This window comes from Camelus ferus, chromosome 23 (genome assembly GCF_009834535.1).
Source record: "Camelus ferus isolate YT-003-E chromosome 23, BCGSAC_Cfer_1.0, whole genome shotgun sequence".
Taxonomy (NCBI): Eukaryota; Metazoa; Chordata; class Mammalia; order Artiodactyla; family Camelidae; genus Camelus; species Camelus ferus.
Window position 1 is genome coordinate 16,554,899 of NC_045718.1, and position 17,429 is coordinate 16,572,327.

The window sequence follows — 17,429 nt, forward strand, 5'->3', positions numbered from 1 at the left end:
TTCTGGAACATATTCTATACACTTAAGGTATGACCTTTCTGCGGTTTCCATGGAAAACCCAGGTTGTTTATCAAGCCCCTTGGCAGGCTTTGAACTCCAAATTCCATCTCTTCTACTGTGGGCAGCAGCTATGATGACCAGCAGTCGCAGTTTCCCTAGGGTGGGGGGAAGGGGTTCCTGGGATATGAGACTGTCAGTTTTATCTGTTCCACTGTTGATGACCATTTGTGTACATTTCCAGTTTGAGGCTATGATGAATAATGCTGCTATGAACATTATATTGGAAGGTTATTTTTCTTCCCATTGTATAGCTGAAAAAATTAAAGCTTGCATTGGTACAATACTCTTTTGTAAGACCAAGAAGAGGTGACACTGGAATTTGAACTCCCACGTTCTTTCTACTGCATCACCCTACCACCCATGTTTCAGGACTTATAAATGGTATTCTTTTTTTCTAACCTGTCCTTCTCCCCATCTCTTCTTTATTCTCTTCCTCCTTGCTCTCTATTCTTTCGAATAATCTTTTAAAGTTTTATAGCACATGTGCATTGTGGAAATTAGAAAATATAAGAAGCAAAAATACAATAAAAAACCAGATTGTATTGTATTTACTATTATATAATCTGTTATTTTAGTCAAGTCTCCACTTTTCCATTTCAGTAAATTTTCATCTCGCCTAATACCCAGGCCATGTAAACATTCCCTAATTGTACTAAAAATGTCCTTGACAGCTGGTTTGTCCAAGCCAGTATCTAATACCCATTGAGTTTATGTCCCTTAAGTCTCCTTTAATCTGGTACTCTTCCTTTTCCATGACACTGACTTGTTAAATAGACCAGGCCAGTTGTCCTGCAGCTTTTCCCACCGTCCAGATTTGTCTGGTTGCTTCCATGTGTTGTTAGCTTCTTCCTGTACCCTATATTTCCTGTAAATTACAAGTTGGTTCTAAAGGTCAAACCTATTTATATATATTTTGACTAGAATATGTAATAGGAGATGTTGGATACTTCATGTTGTATCACATCAGGAAATAAACCCAGCAATAATTATGTCAATATTGACCCTCTACCGCCACCCCCCCCCCCCACATTAGGATAGTGAGTTTGGACCCTCTATTTTACAGTTACATTTTTTTTCTCACATGATGAAAAAGCCTATTGTATGGTTTTATATATGATGCTATCATACTAATGTTGGGTGCTAATTCAGTTGTTCATCTGATAGTTTTAACATCAATTGTTAATTCTAGACAAGTTACTTTTTACCATCTCTGTACCTCTTATATTTGACTATAAGATGTCTCTCTGAGAAAAGAAGATTATTAATATGCCTCATCAGGCACCAAAAAAATAATAGTTTGTAAAAACGTATTACTCCCTGGAGAAGCTACACTAATGGGGGTGGAAGCTGACTAGGTACCAATTTTTTATTAGAAGATTCACAGCAATAATATAAGTAATAATGATAACTGAGTGAGTGCTAGCCATGCATGCCTAGGGACTGTGCTCTGTACTTGACATTGTGTTAACCTATTTAATCATCACAGCAGCCCTTTAAGACAGGTACTAGTTTTATCATCTCCTTATAGATAAGGATGTGGGCAGAAGGGTTAAGCAGTTGACTTGAGGTTATACACCTGGTTGGTGGCAGAACTGGGATTTGTGTCTTGATGACCTGCTTCCCAAGTCATCTGTTCACAGCCCTCTGCTCTGCTGCCTCACACGTAGAAAGGTGGCAGTCATTGCACTGGGAAGCTTCAGGGCCATGTGCAAGGAATGACTGACTTGTGCATTCTGCAGTAATACATTTCGGTGCTCCTGGCAGGCTGGAATTTCCCTTGTGCTGTTCTGATTCAGCTTCTTGCTGGGCTTGTCCAGGGAGAGGAGGCAGCTTTGATTCCAGCCTCCCTCCTTGCAGGACTGGCTTCTTTTGATTTTCCTATTTGTCTTTGTCAGGAATTTTCCTTTGAATTTTTCCCTGCTTGTCTGAGCATGATTTTTATTTAAAATGAGGAATAAAAATTAGATTCTCCTTCCTTTGAGATAGCATCTTCAATTTTTCCATTCTCTTCTCTCCTTAGAATACTGGACTTTTTTCTGGTTTATTTTGTGTGTGGGGGGGCGGTAGGGGCAGTAATTAGGTTTATTTATTTATTTTTTAATGGAGGTACTGGGGATTGAACCCAGGACCTCATGCATGCTAAGCATGTGCTCTACCACTGAGCTATACCTTCCCCCCTTGGACTTTTTCTGTTCTCATGGTTTTTCTACCTGATCCTGCCCGCCCTTAGTCTTTTCTTTCTTTCTTTCTTTTTCCCTTCTTTTACTCTGTGTTCCACCAATCATGTGGGTCTCTATCCAGCTTTTCCTAGTGTTTACCCAGCTTGAAACGTCCAGTTATAGGCTAATTTTAATTGTTTTCACTAATTCTGGTCTTTGAAGAGACCACAGGAACTTCCTCATGGTCTCAAGAGCTCTCAGAATCGTCCTCTTGTTGAGCTAATTAGTTATTGGTAAGGCCCAGGGACAAGGCTGAGAAGCAACATTTTCTATTTTAATTTTCTGTTTCCTTGTATTTGGACGCAAACAAAAGAAACCCTTTAGTTTAATTTTTTTTCCAATTGTAAAAGTAATACATACTCTTCCAAGATATATATGGTGGGGAAAACAAAAATAATAAAAAGAAAATAATGATTATTTAGAATCAGTGTTAACATTTTGGTGTATTCCCTTCCAATCTTTTTTTCTATGCACATTTTTCTTTAGAAAATAGGGGTGATAATTGTGTGTTAAGTTTTGTGTGGTTTTTTTCATTTGCCATTTTAAGTGAACATTTTTCATGTCATTGCTTCCTCTTTAGAAACATTGTTTTAATGACTAGACAGCATTCTATCTGCTGGTTATCCCACAGCGCATTCCTACATTCCTTTTGGTTCTCTGCCTGTGTAGTCTTGACTTCCTGCTGGACCATGTTCGGCTACGTCCAGAGGCAATCCAGAATCTCATTGGTATCTTCTGGAAAGTCACTTGTTTGTAGGAACACCTGTGCTTGCATTTGGAAATACCCTACTTCCATTTGACATCAAATAAGTAAAGAGGGTTTTCCCTCTTCTTCTTTCCCCTTTTCTTCCTCTTCTGTCTTCCTCATTGTCTCTCAGCTCAGCCGAGAGTCTAGTCCTCAGACCTGTGCCTGACCTGGGCCGTGGCTGCCTCAGTGGAACTTTCATACACTAGGTTCGGTTTCCTCATCTTCACACTGAAGAATATTACTCATACTCTCGCTCTTCCTTCCCAGAATGTCATAAGAATCAGTAAAACCTGGGAAGAAAGTGCTCTGCAATTATCAGAAAGTCGAGAGACAAAAAATGTTGGTGAGGATATGGAGAAAAGGGATCCTCGATACACTGTTGCTCGGAGTGTACGTTGACACAGGCATTAGGGAAGAAGGGATGACGGTTCCCCAAAAGATTAAAAATTGAACTACCTTATGATCTAGCAGTTCCACTCCCTAAGGAATTGAAATCAGTATCTGAAATCAAATTGAAATCCAATCCAAAGGAATTGAAACCACTGTCTGAAAAGGTATCTGCACTCCCATGTTTATTGCAGCATTATTCACAATAGCCAAGATATGGAAACAGCCTAAACGTCCTTTGACAGATGAATGGATAAAGAAAATATGGTGTATATACGTACAATAGAGTATTATTCAGCCATAAAAAGAAGGAAATCCTGCCATTTGTGACAGTATGGATAAACATGGAGGACATTATGCTAAGTGAAATAAGCCAGGCAGATAAAGGCAAATACTGTTTGGTTATCATTTACATATGGAATCTAAAAAAAAAAAGCCAATTTCATGGAAACAGAGAATAGAATGGTGGTTGCCCAGGTCTGAGGGAGGGGGAAATGGGGTGATGGTTAAAGGGCACGCATTTTCAGTTATAAGAATAAGTTCTGAGGATCTGATGTACAGCATACAGTTAATAATATAATACTGTGTACTTGAAAGTTGCTGAGAGTAGGTGTTAAGCATCCTCGCCACAAAAACAAAAAAAGAGTTAACTATGTGAGGTGACGGATGTGCTAATTACCTTGATCTTGGTAATCATTCTACAATGTATATGGATACCACTTTAAATATATACAGTTATATTTGTTCATTATTCCTCAGTAAAGTTAAAAGAGAAAGAAAGTGCTCTGCAGAGCGTTGGTTATGTCCTTGTAGAGGGGTGCACCTGCCCTTCTCCCTGCTACAGTGGCCTTTGTCTCTCTAAGCTAATCTTTTTGAGCAGTGTGTTATCATAGAGGGTAGCAAGGAAATACTGGAGGCAAACTGGGAGATCCAGTCTCTAGCTTTAATCATCTCTTCTCCAAAGCCAAGATAATCCAACTCTTCTGCACACAAAAGCATTGCATCCTTTCCTGCCTTGCCTCTTCCCATGACCTTGTTTTCCTTTTGATGTTCATTTGGAGGGTGGAGAGTAGGAAAAAAAAAAAAAAGCCCTCTCTCTTTGCAGCTCTGTGAATCAGTGGCCTTTCTGGGTCTTTGAGTTCTCAGGCAGGAAAACTGCATAGTTCACCTGATTCTTCTCTCAGGGACTCTTTAAAAAACATGGGAGTGCAGGTACCTTTTCAGATGGTGATTTCAATTCCTTCAGAGAGAGAGAGAGAGAGCATTGCTTTATTCAAATCCAGGAGCACAAGTACCACTACCAGGTCATTCAGTTCAATTTAATAAATATTATTTGATTGTCTATAATTGCTCGGTATTCAACTTGGCACTATAAAAGGGCTGCAGAACAAGCTTAAAACATGATTCAAGATCTTAGATTTCTTAGTTGGATAGACAGGCCATAGACTCCAGAAGCAAGTTACAACTTAAGACATCAATTTAATGAGTGGTACAGATAATTAGTTGTCTATAGGAGTTTGGAAAATGTACAGATTCGTGAGAGGTGAGTCAGGTAAGCGTCATACAAGGGAAGGAATGGACTGGTTTTTTTTTTTTTCAATTATATGCTGCCAGGATTCTTAATTATCCATCCATTTCTTCTCTTCTGGAAATATCTTGAATATTTCCATATTATCTGGTGCCCACTTCCTCTCCTGCCTCTTTGTCCCCATTAGAGATGCCACCCATGAGACCAGTCTGACAGCAGCAGAAACTTTCTCTTGGCCAGCAAGAGGAGAGATGTGTGGGATGAGCTTGGAGACTGAGTGTGGAGGGATTTGAATGCCAACTCAAGGCGTTCGAGCCACTGGTCAAAGATAGCCATTGACCGTTGTATGTAGGGCAGTGAAAAATAGAAAGCCATGGTTTACAGTGACACTGGGGGCAGTGTTCAGTGTGGTTTAGGGTGGAAGAAACTATTTGGGAGCCTACTACAATAATTCAAGAGATAATAGGAACCAGTTCTTGGATAATGGCAATGGGAACTGAAAGAATGGGATTTATTAAGAGGAATAGCAAAGAAGCCATCCCTCCCAAGTGATCTGATATGAGGTGGAAGGAGGTAAAGGCTAGAGAGGACCAAAATTCATTTGGTCATTCAACAGACATTTGCAGGTGCTTCCCATGTCCTAGGCACTGTGGTGGGCACTGTGATACAACAGATAACAAAACAAAAATTCCTTGCCCACATGGAGCTTATATTCTAGTCTGAGAAACAGGTCATATACAGATAAGCCAGTAAATATGTAATATATCAGAAGATGACAAAGTAGGATAAAGAGGATGAGGGTGCTGGGGACTTGCTGTTTTGTATAAGGTGGTCAGGGAAGGCTTCGTTGGTAAATCAGCACTGGAGCTGGTTCTTGAAGGAAATGAGGGATTTTGCTATTTAGCTCTCTGAGGAGAGTATTTCAGGCAGAGGAAGCAGCATGTCTTAGGCCATGAGATGGGAGGGTGCTTATCTGCTTAGGGAAACAGCAAGGTGGCCTTGCACACGATAGGCGAGAGGAAGAGTGGTAGGAGATGTGGTTGGGGAAGGGGGACAAACCACATCAGGAGGAGCCTCAGAGGCTATTAAAATATGAGAATTTGAAACAGAGGATGATACAATCTGACTCCTGTTGAAATAGGATTGTTCTGGCTGCTGTATTAAGGAAAGACAAGGTGGAGCGAGGTGGGAACACAGGAAGACCAGTTAAGGAGGCTTCTCTAAATAATTCAGGCAGGAGATGGTGGTGGTAGAGATGATGGTGGAACAGAGTGGAAGATGTGGAGATCGTGAGATGTGGTCAGATTCTGGGAGGTATTTTGAAGATGGAGCATTCGCTGCTGAGTTGAATGTGCTGCTGAGTTGAATGTGCTGCTGAGTTGAATGTGGGATGTGAGAAAAGGAGGAGTCAAAGATGACTCCAGGCATTTTGGCCTGAGCCATTGGAAACTGGGGTTGCCATTTACTGGGGGAGTATGTGAAGAGTCACTGATTCTAGTCCAACCCTGTAATTAGTGAAGAATCTGACAGCCAGGAAGAAGGGACTTGCCTCAGGTCACCCAGTTAGGTAGTAGCAGAGGTGGGACCAGACTTACCAGGCCTTCTAACTTCTGTCCAGTGGTCTCTCCAGGACACTGCACCACACTTCCTGAGTTCAGTTTTAGACATGGCAAGGTGAAAGTTCAGTGAGGATTACGGCTGGAAGGGAAATCTGAAAATTAACCTCATAAAACTGATTGAGGATATGAAGGCATGAAAGTGACTATTCGGAGGAGGGGGCCGTTGAGACCTAGAGAGGATTTTGAGGGGCCAGCGAAAGAGGAGAGAGGAGCAAATGAAAATGAGCAAAAAGAAACTGAGAACAGCATGGCTCATAGAACCTAAGTGAGACCAGGGAGGCTCAGGGGTGGGTATTCTGAAGGGGTCAGGATAAATGGCATCTGAGCAGATGTCTTTAGATTTGGGTTTCGGAGCTTGGGAAACTGTGATGTCCTCAACAGAACCTCCACTCAATTTTATGCCCTTTTCTCATCCTTTCTGCTAATAGTGAGAAGGAATACAATAGCATAAGCCTGTGACGGGGAATTTAAAAAAAAGTATCCTCCAACTCTAGCATTACCTTCTCGTGAGCCTTACTGAAGGGTCTGACCTCTGTGCGCATCAGTGAACTGAACAAGAAAGCATCCTTGCCCACTTTGCCTCTAGAAGTGATGTGAGGATAACGGAAAGGATGTGAAACTGCTGTGGAAGAGAAATGTTACATAAATCAAGGTATCCTTTTCTAGTTGACATAGGCAAGTTTTTAGTTTGAAAAAAAATTCTTGATGGAGTAGTCAAAAACTTTATATTAGCGGTACATTAAATGTAGAACACATTGACCAACAAAATAGATACACCTCTTTGAAACTATATAAAATATTTCCATGATTATTTTTGCTTAAATCTTGCTTGATTCCTATGTCCATTAGACTCATATCAAATCTGCCCGAGCTTTTAAATGTTATTTAATTTCATTGACCCTTGCCCCGAAAGCCACTCAGGTCCCCGGAAGCCACTCAGGTCTTTCAAGCATTCACAAGTTAACATCCGTCCGACACAGGGTGAGGTTTTCCATGCTGAGTTCTGAGTAGTCTGTCTGTTTTCGGAGCTGTAGGCTGAAGTCCCAATGGAGTTTAATTTTGTCCTTCCAGTCCCCTTCACATAACAGTGTATGAAGAGCGGGAATGGAAATTAATTGTTCCTGCCGGCATTATTAAAGTTATCAGTGCATATTCTCTCCTGGGCCAGGGAGATTAAAAAGGGTGTTGTAATCAGAGCAGATGATTTCTGACATGAGGAATGGGCTTCCTCCCCAGCTTAGATGTAAGGATGTGATCTGAGCATGTCGCCTCTGGCCTGATACCACATAGCTCGGGGCTATGCAGAGTCCCTGCCTCATCCTCCCACCAGCCCTGGAGGAGAGCCATCCAGCTTCTGCTCTCTCTGGATCAGAGGTCTCTGAGGTAGGAAACTAGCCTTTCTCACTGAAGACTAGCGTATTCCGGCTGTACGTTGCTGACTGCAGGATGCAGTCAGGTGTCCTGGTTAGGCCAGGCCTGAGAGTCACACCTGGTTCAGCTTCAACCTGAATAAAGTACAGAATTGTGGAGCTGCTCCCATGTGATTCAGGTCATTTGAGCAAGGGTTTATTAAATGCTTTCTGCAAACGTCATCAAAAAAGACCCTGATCTGAGAGGGAGGGTCTCTCCCCAGCTCTCACAGTGACTCACAGTGCGACCTCACTTTTTAAGCTTTCTAAGACTTGGTTTCTAATCTGTTAAAATAAAGGTTTTGGATTCATCTTTCAAAGATTTTTCCCTGAAATTCTGTAATTAAGTGCAGGGATTTTTATGAAAATATTTGATAAACCATTCGAGAGTATACAGAGGTAGGTGTGGTAATGCTTCTAAGTGGAGATTCACTCAACAAATAGTTTTTGAGTTCTGACTGTGTGGTGCATTGCCAGGGGCTGGGAAGATGGCCTGGCGAGGCCCCTGACCTAACAGCACAGTCTGGTGGGAAAAACAGGCACGCAGATAAACAGTGATAATACAGTGTAATAATGGGTTCTTCAGTGGAGGAAAGCATGAACTGAGGCTTGCCTTACATAGTCCTTTGAGCCTTAGGAAGGAGAGGGAGGAGGATGTGTGGCAGTGAATAGGAATTCCTGGGAGATGAAACAGCTTATGTGGAAGACAAGCAATAGAGTCCCAGAACTGAAGGTGCTGTGGGTGAGGATGGCTGAGCACGGAACCCTTGTAGGAGATGGCAGGTGACGAGGCTGAATAGGTAGGCCCAACTCACCTGCTTCGTTAAAGAGCTTACACTCTGAAGCCAGCCAGGGGGAAGCCTCATAATGTTTCTGTTGGTTTTTTAACTTCTTGTTTTGAAATAACTTCAGACTCAGAGAAAAGTTGCAGAAGCAGTACAAAAATTCCACTATTGTTAAAATCTCCTATAACCACAGTACAATGATCAAAATCAGGAAATTAACACTAATACAATACTATTACCTAATCTCCTGCTCTACATCAAATTTTACCAATTGCCCCAGTCACGTCCAGTTTCTGTTTCAGGGTCCAGGTCAGGATCACACGTTCGTGCTAAGTTGTACCGTCTCCTTAGTCCCTTCTAATCACTGAGATTTCCTCTGTCTTCCTCTGTCTTTCATGACTGGCATCTCTGAAGAGTGCTGGCCAGTTATTTTGCAGAACGTCCTTCAATTTTGGTTTGTCTGATATTTCCTCATAATTAGATTCAGGTTAAGCGGTTTTGATAAGAACACCATAGAAGTGATGCTGTGTGTTATACCAAGAGCCACTTCCCATTGATTTTTCCCATTATGAGTGGTGATCATTCCGATTGCTTGGTTCAGGTAGGTGTCTGCCAGATTTCTTCACTGTAAGTTACTTTCTTTTCCTTTGCACTTCAAGTATCTTACGAAGAGAATCTTTGAGACAGTGGAAATATCCTATTTCTTCTCATCTTTGCCCACTACTTTTTAGCATCTATTAATGCTTCTTAACTGAAACAATTCCAGTAATGAGTTTTACCAAGAGGGTACCATGGACGGATTTGCCTTTTAGAAAGATTGCTCTTAAATGTTTGGGTGTGAGAGAGATTAGAAAAGCAAGAACAGTGATAATTAAACGATCTCCATAGTTCATGTAAGAGATAGTGGGGTCCTGAATTAAGGCAGTGGGAGGAGACGTGGAGAAGAAAGATGGGAGAGACACTCCAACTGTATTTGGAATCAGAATGTGCAGGGCTTACCTTTTGTGCTATAGACTTAAATGCTGGGAAAATTCTGAGATAGGAAAAAAAATCACACTTTTCTCTAGATTATTTCTGTATAACCGCTGGGTTACTATTCTGAGAGCTGATGATAGAGTAGCTGACAATATTAAATATATTGTAGATCTCATTAAATGAAGCTTCACAAGGTGTTGCTTCTCCTCTTGGACAACTCTCGGACCAAATACCTTTTGTTCAGCCCAGAGCCATTTCTAGTCTCCAGAGCAGCTGTGCTCACCATTTGGTTATCGGATATGGTAGAATGAGATACTGCTCTCTGCATCTCAGAGGCTGCTTCCAATGGCCATTTCCCCAAATTTCTGCCACTTGTTAGCTTAGCTAGTATCCTCTCTTGGGTTAGAATGAGTCCTCTGTGCTCTAATATAAAAGTCAGAGCTGTAAGCCATGGTCTTATTATTTAACAGTATCGGAGAATCATTGCTTATCAGTTTTTCCAGAAAAGGCAGAAAGTATACAAGTCAGCAGAAAGAGGGTAAGGGAAGGGCAAAGGCTCAGTTCTTTCCTTAAGAAGCAGCATGAGGAAGATGTTTGTTTGTTTGCTAGAGGGTAGTGAACTTTTTTAGTAAAGCTTTGCAAGGTAGCTGTAAACCGTTTCAGTTTTTCATGACTAGGGGTTAATTTGGTTTGTAGAATTACATGAGAACCCAGGGATTAGCCTAAGCATTTAAGGTTGTTCCCGATCTCGAGCCAGTTGCTTACTTGATCTAGGCATTTGGGGATGGAATTGAGCTCAAGGTTCTTTTTGCTCCAAAAGCTACAGAGGAAACACCCTTCTTATCGTCTGGAGTCCTGTTTGCTGGGTTTCTGAGAATCCCCTCATGGGTTGTGAAACAATAGTCCTTTGACTGTATTTCTGTCCATGGTGATGTGAGCTGATTGAACTGGCCAGCAGATAATGGAGGGAATGGGTTATATGTCCCTGGCAGGAGGTCATGACTAAAGGGATCTGTGATTGACAAGGGGAATTTCAACACATACTCAAATCAGTTCCTCATACGTTGTCTGAATCCCCCGGGCCTGCCTCAGGCCTACCTTGAATTTGACTCGTGGCCCATGAGACCGAGGCTCAGTTGTGCGTCCACAAATCAGCTCAGGAAGGTGGGGAGGCCCTTTATAGGAGATAGCACAGCAAAGGAAAAGAGCATCAGACGAGGAATCAGGTAATCTGGGCAGGGACCCAGGGCTCCAGACGGTTTCTTTGTTTATTTTTCTTACTGGTTTAATTCCCCACCACCATTTTGAGATTCACATCTGGATATTGGCTGTGACCTAGAGAAGCAGCTAAGAAAGGCACATCTGAATTAAAATCGGGCTTTTAGGTAAGACAACTGAAGCTTTCAGATTTTTGCAAAATTGTGAGTGAACGGAGTGCAGATAGGAGAGAAAGAGCAGGGGTAATTGTGACAACAAGTTCTCTTTTCCAGTTCTGCATGCTAGAAACAGTGCGGATGAATAAATCCTGCCTTTTTTCTTTGTTTTTTGTTTTGCTTTGCTTTGTTTTGTTTTTGCTTCTGAATATCTGTGTACTTGCCTAAGAAAATATTTCTCAACCTCTGCAAAATATTCAGGGTTAATTAGATATTGTAAGAGTATGTCACAAACCTAGTGCCCTCTTTATGCCTACGGTTTACGCAAAAGGTTGACACACCCTGGCTTGGAGCCCCTGACCCCATCTCCTCAACTTGCTGGTTTCAACCCTACATATTTTGCTTCCAAGCCCTAATGCCACGAAGAATGCGGAACTGATGAGTCCACCCCATCTACGAGCTAGGACATCTTGATTAAATTAGTGTCAAGGCGGGTGGAAAGAAAGGCATAGTGACACAAAGGGCGTTTTGAAGAGCCCTGTAGCGCCTGTGGAGAATGAATGTTCTTGTTAAATATGGCCATGACCTGCAGCTCTACGCATGCCAGAGACACAGCTCAATTGTCCCCAGGAGTCGGGGGTGGGGATGATCATGGGGAGAGGCCAGCCTGCAGCCACACTCCTAGCCTGCAAATTGAGAGGACAGCCTGGCATAGAGAGGCAGGAATGCAGGAAGGCCTGTTGTTGCTTCTTTTTGCTCGAACTTCAGCAGTTGATTCTTTGATCATGCTCCTTGTTTTGGGAATGGATCAAAAAGTGGTTTCTTTTCCCCTGGGTATTTGAACCTTCCCTCTGCTCCTCTCTTCTCCTCTGGGTACTAAGGGGGCTCCTGAAAGCACCCATTGTCTTAAGCCTCTTTCCATTCCCTTCCTTGGGGCTCTGCAAGAAGATTGCTGCCTGAACTCTGTAGAGCACTGCTCCTAAGACAGTGCTCGCCCTTGTCATTTACTACCGTCCTCATCCTGAAGTCCCAAGACCAAAGCCAGGAACAGATGGGCCGGTCAGGGCTGCCCTAGAGCCACAGCATGCATCAGTGGGAAAGCAGTAATTGGTAACCCCTTGGCTCGGTTCCATTTGCACTGTGGCCAGAGTGCTTCATGAGACACACATTTTTGCCATTTGCCCTTTGAACAGCTAGCCATCCAAATACAGCAAATGGATTTAAAGCTGATCAAGTTTTCCCTCCTTCTAACCAGAATATCCTAGCAGCTTATTTTTACAGCTCTACATATATGATTCTCCTTTTAACAGACAGAATCGTAACCTTTATGTGTGTATGTGTGTGTGTGTGTGTGTGTGTGTGTGTGTGTGTGTATCTGTGAATTTAAAAACTGATGCATCAAGGATATTCTTTTGTACTCTCCCTTTCTTGCTATAAAAGTTTATGTCCTTTCATCCTCTCATTTTCATGTAATAAATAATTATTGAGTGCTTGCTGTATGCAAGGCATTGTACAAGATGAGGAAAATACAGATCTGACAAAAGAGCATTGAATAGGAGTTTGTGGGTTCAGAGTCTAACTCTACCCTTTCATAGCTGTTCCCATGGACAAATTACTTACCCTCTCCAAGCTTTAGTGTCTATAAAATGAAGATAACAGTAACTACCTCATAGAGTTATTACAAAGATTAAAAAAGGTTATGCCTATAGATGGTTAGCTGACACTAAGCACTAGGTAAATGTAAGCTACAGTTAACTATTTTTATTAATTATTAATTGCAAGATATAATCCAGATCCTTCAGAAGATAATGCTACAGTTGAAAGAGGAGATACTTGCATAAATAGCTCTAATCAAGGCATTGTAGATGTGATAAGTACCCTGTAAATGGCACAGGTACTGATTGCTAAAGCATATGGGACAGGCAGTGAAGAAAGAGCTCATATCCAACTTGGTTGTTCAAGGAAGATCTGTGAGCCAATGGGGACTAGCAAAGACCCTGTTTCTGCATTTGTGATAGATTTCACTGATCAATCATGGAACTCTTCTGTTTTCCGGTTTTCAAATTTTGAAATATAAATATAGAAAAGTATGTAAAATGCATGTGTATAATAGATATGGAAAAGCACATAAAATATATGTGTGTAATACATGTGTATAATAAACTATAAAGCAAACAACCAAAGTAACTTAACCACACAGGTCAATCCATAGAACTTTATCAGCACCTCAAAAGTTGCTGCTCCACCCCTCCCTGGTTCCAGCTCCCCACTATCCTAATTTTGTGATAATTATTTTCCTGCTTTTCTTAAATTATATCCTGTAGGTATTCCCCTCTAAATAGCATAGTTTAATTTTGCCTGTTTCTGAACTTTTATAAAAGTGGAATCACACTGTATGCATCCTGGTGCGTCTTGCTTGTCTTGTTTGCCATGGTTTGTGAGGTTCATCCATGCTGTTGCTATAGCTGGACCTTGTTTATTTTCATCTCTGTAGGTTTCCGTTTATGAATTCACCACAATTTACTTACCCATTTTGTTATCCATGGGCATTTAGGTTGTTTTCATTTGGGGACTAATGCAAACTATACCCTGGTGAACATTCTTGTGTGTGCATAGTGGAGTATGTATGCTCAGATTTCTAGGGTCTCTACCTAGTAGTGGAATTGCTGGTTTAAAAAATAGGGGTGTCTTGTTTTATAAGGCTGTTTCCCAAAGTAGTTGTTAGTAATTTGCCCCTCCACCAGCAATGTATGAGAGTTTCATTTTTGTACATCCTTGCCAACGTTCAGTATGGTCTGATTTTTAATTTCAGCTGTTTTAAGTTTAGCTATTGCAACAGTCTGCTTGCTTATGAGTTTGAGGGCTTTTTCTTATTTTTATTGACCATTTAGATTTATTCTTTCGTGCAGTGCCTATTCTGAATATTAACCCTTTTATTGGTTTTATTAGTAAACATATATTCTCCTACAATGTGTCTTGTCTTTTTTTTCTTTTTGTATTTTCTGTTGGTTAGTAAAAGTTCGTCATTGTAATGTAGTTGCGTCTGTTTTTCTTTAAGGATAGTGCTTGTTCTGTCATGTTTAAGAAAACCTTTCCTACCCTAAGCTCTTGAAGATATTCCATTGGATTATCTTCTAAAAGTCTTACAGTTTTGTCTTTCACATTATGGTTTTAAACCATCTCCATGAAATAAACTTTTATATGTAGTGTGAGGTAAGGCATAATTTAATTTTTGGAAAAGTAGATATGTAGTTTCCATATCGCCATTGATGGAAAATTATATCCCCACCCATTTACTCACTTTTTTTTTTTTTGAAGATTTATCCTGTGCAAGATGCAGTAAATGCATTATATACAGTAAGTAGACAGGTAAAATTTAAGCCGAGTCTTTAGTGAATGAAAATGATTTCATAATTAGAGGTGGAAAAGTGAGGAGTTTGTGAGTGTGGAGGGGGAGTTGGAGTGGAAGGACATTCCATGTGGTAAGAACAGATTTCAGGACAAAAGAGAGCACAGGAATGTGTGAGGACCCTTTAGAAGGTGATGAGCGAAATAGTTTGGCTAAATCAGAGTATTTCTGAGGAGAGTACTTGAAACAAAGGAAAAGAGCCCTGAATGCCAGACCAAGGAGTTTGAACTTGATTCTGAGAGCTCTTGGAGACCAAGGAAGATTTATTCTTAGGAAAATGATATAATAGAGCTGCTGTTTCAAAAAGACTGGGCGTCTAATCCAGGGACAGGGTAATAGGGCCAGCAGTGTGGTGGCAGTGTTACATGTATCATGAAGGAAAAAATCAGCAGCCTGTGGCCACTTATTGAAGAAAAAATTAGAAGTCAGTGATTACTTTTTTCTGTTTTTATGCCTAGTACCACTTGAGAAAGGCCAGTGTGTTGTTAAGGAATTTGGGATAGCTGGTGGAGCTGACATTTTTACGTATGTCCCAGGAACTAGGTGGCCAAACCTTCTTTAGGCCCCAAATGGCCCCATGGAAGACTTCTATATGTGCTCATTTTTAGAGCTTTGTAGGGAGTTCTGCCATTTGGTGGACTTTGGGCTACTAGGGAATGCCTGAGATTTAAATCTGGATTCTTAATCACTACAGCTAATTTCAAATATGCCCTTCATATGAGGTAGATTCAGCCCCTTCCTATCCTCTGATGGACTGTGGTTTTTGAAAAACCTCTGAGGAAATAATGAAGAACCATATTTAAAACCTCAGGCTTGCTTCTCTCTTATTTTACTGGAATATTTTGGTTACCATATCCTGGGAAGCGAACAACTATAAAACATAAATGCGGTAAGCCTTCACTTTGACCCATATCCATTCATTCTCTCATCCAAAACGTACTTGTTTGGTATCCAACATTGCACTGGACCTGATGAGGGCTACGTGCGAACGTAAGAAATAATGTCTATCTTCAAAGTTTAAACTTTGAGTTTTGCTACTAGAAATGGCAGGTTTGGTAATTCAGACCAACACGTCTGCTACTTTGGAACTGCTTTTGCCTAAGAGGTATCTGCTATTCTAGAAAAGAGGCTGAGCGGAACTTTTAATAGCCTTACGGTGCTAACAGGACAAAAATTGGAATTCAAGGCAGAGGAAGGGGAGTCTTGGTAAACTTCCCCAGGCTTTGGGACCCCACAGAGGTACAATTTAGAAGTAAAGGCAAACCAGAAATAGACTTCAGCAGTCTCACAGGGACTGAAACCTAGCTTCAAATTCTCTTAGTCTCTAAATGGATTAAGTTGATCTAGGATATCTAGTGGCTATAAGCAAATTTAAATCCTCTCTAGTGTAAGATACTGTCATCCTAGACCTACTATCTCTCATTGGTTTGCATATGCAATGCTGGTAAGAAAAACCGCATACCTAGAGGAGATACATATACTGGTTATCAGACAAACTTTACATTAACTATATTTAATATGTTTATGAAATCAAGTAATAACAAAAAACTGGAAATTATAAAAAGAATCAAACAGCTCAAGATGTGTCAAAGATATTAATGTAAGAGCTAAAACTTTTAGAAGAAAACATAGGCATAAATCTTTGCGACCTGGGATTAAATAGTGGTTTTTTAGATATGGCACCAAAGGCAAGCAACAAAAGGAAAAAGTACATAAATTGAAGTTCATAAAATTATAAACTTCTAGGAGGAAGGCATAGTTCAGTGGTAGAGAGCGTGCCCAGCATGCACAAGGTCCTGGGTTCAATCCCCAGTACCTCCATTAAAATAAAATAAATAAATAAACTTAATTACCTCTCCCCACCACCAAAAAAAAAATACATCCATATATATATAAACTTCTGTGCTTCAAAGGACACTATCAAAGAAGTGAAAAGTCAACATATAGAATGGGAGAAAATATTTTTAAATCATAAGTCTGATAAGATCTAGTATCCAGAATATATGAAGAACTCTTACAACTCAACAACAAAGAGAGAAACAATCCAGTCTTTAAAAAGGAAAAAGGTTTGCATAGACATGTCTCCAGAGAAGGTATACAAACTGGTGAACAAACACATGAAAAGATGATCAACATTGTTAGACATTAGGGAACTGCAGACGAAAACCACAATTAAATCCCACTTCACATCCACTAGGATGGCTATAATTTAAAAATAAAACTAAGAAAAGAACAAGTGTTGGCAAGGATGTGGAGAAATTGGAACACTCATACATTGCTGATGGGATTGTAAAAGGTGCAGACACAATGAAAAATAGTTTGTCAGTGCATCAAAAATTTAAGCATTGAGGTACTCTATGACCAAGCAATTCCACTCTTAAATGTATACCCAAGGTATCTGAAAACATGCCCATACAAATATTTGTACATGCATATTCATAACAGTATTTTTCAGAATAACCATAAAGTGGAAACAATCCAAATTTTCATCAACTGATTAATGGATAAATAAAATGTGACTACCCATACAATTAAATAGCCATAAAAAGGAAGGCAGTGCTGATTAGTGCTACAACATAGATGAACCTTAAAAACACATATTGTATGATTCCATTTATAGGAAATATCCAGAATGGGCAAATCCATAGAGGCAGGAAGTAGATTAACAGTTGCCAGGAGTTGGAGGAAGGAGTCAAGGGAGATAGTGACTACCAACATGTGTGAGGCTTCTTTTTTGGGTGATGAAATGTTCCAGAATTAAATAATGGTGATTGTTGCACAACCTTGTGAATATACTAAAACCACTGAATCATAGAAACAAACATACAAAAAATTAAACATTAAAAAACCCCACCGAATCATATACTTTAAAATGGTGAATTGTGTAGTATCTGAGTTTTATCTCAATGTTAAAGAG

General features: G+C 40.4%; 1 protein-coding gene and 1 non-coding gene across 11 annotated transcripts in view; one reads left to right on the top strand and one right to left on the bottom strand.

Moving 5' to 3' along the window:
* The window catches only part of SRGAP2 (SLIT-ROBO Rho GTPase activating protein 2), a 233,413-nt gene that overhangs the window by 128,513 nt on the left and 87,471 nt on the right, over nucleotides 1–17,429 (top strand). The window contains exon 1 of one of the 10 annotated variants that reach the window (XM_032467045.1): nucleotides 4,599–4,611. The exons of the other annotated variants lie outside the window; for them this stretch is intronic. The gene's annotated coding sequence lies outside the window, so the exon portion shown is untranslated. Of the gene's footprint in view, nucleotides 1–4,598; nucleotides 4,612–17,429 lie in introns of those variants that run through there. 10 annotated transcript variants of the gene reach the window in all.
* TRNAA-AGC lies at nucleotides 2,162–2,233 on the bottom strand. The gene has a single exon. It is a non-coding gene; the product is annotated as a tRNA-Ala (tRNA).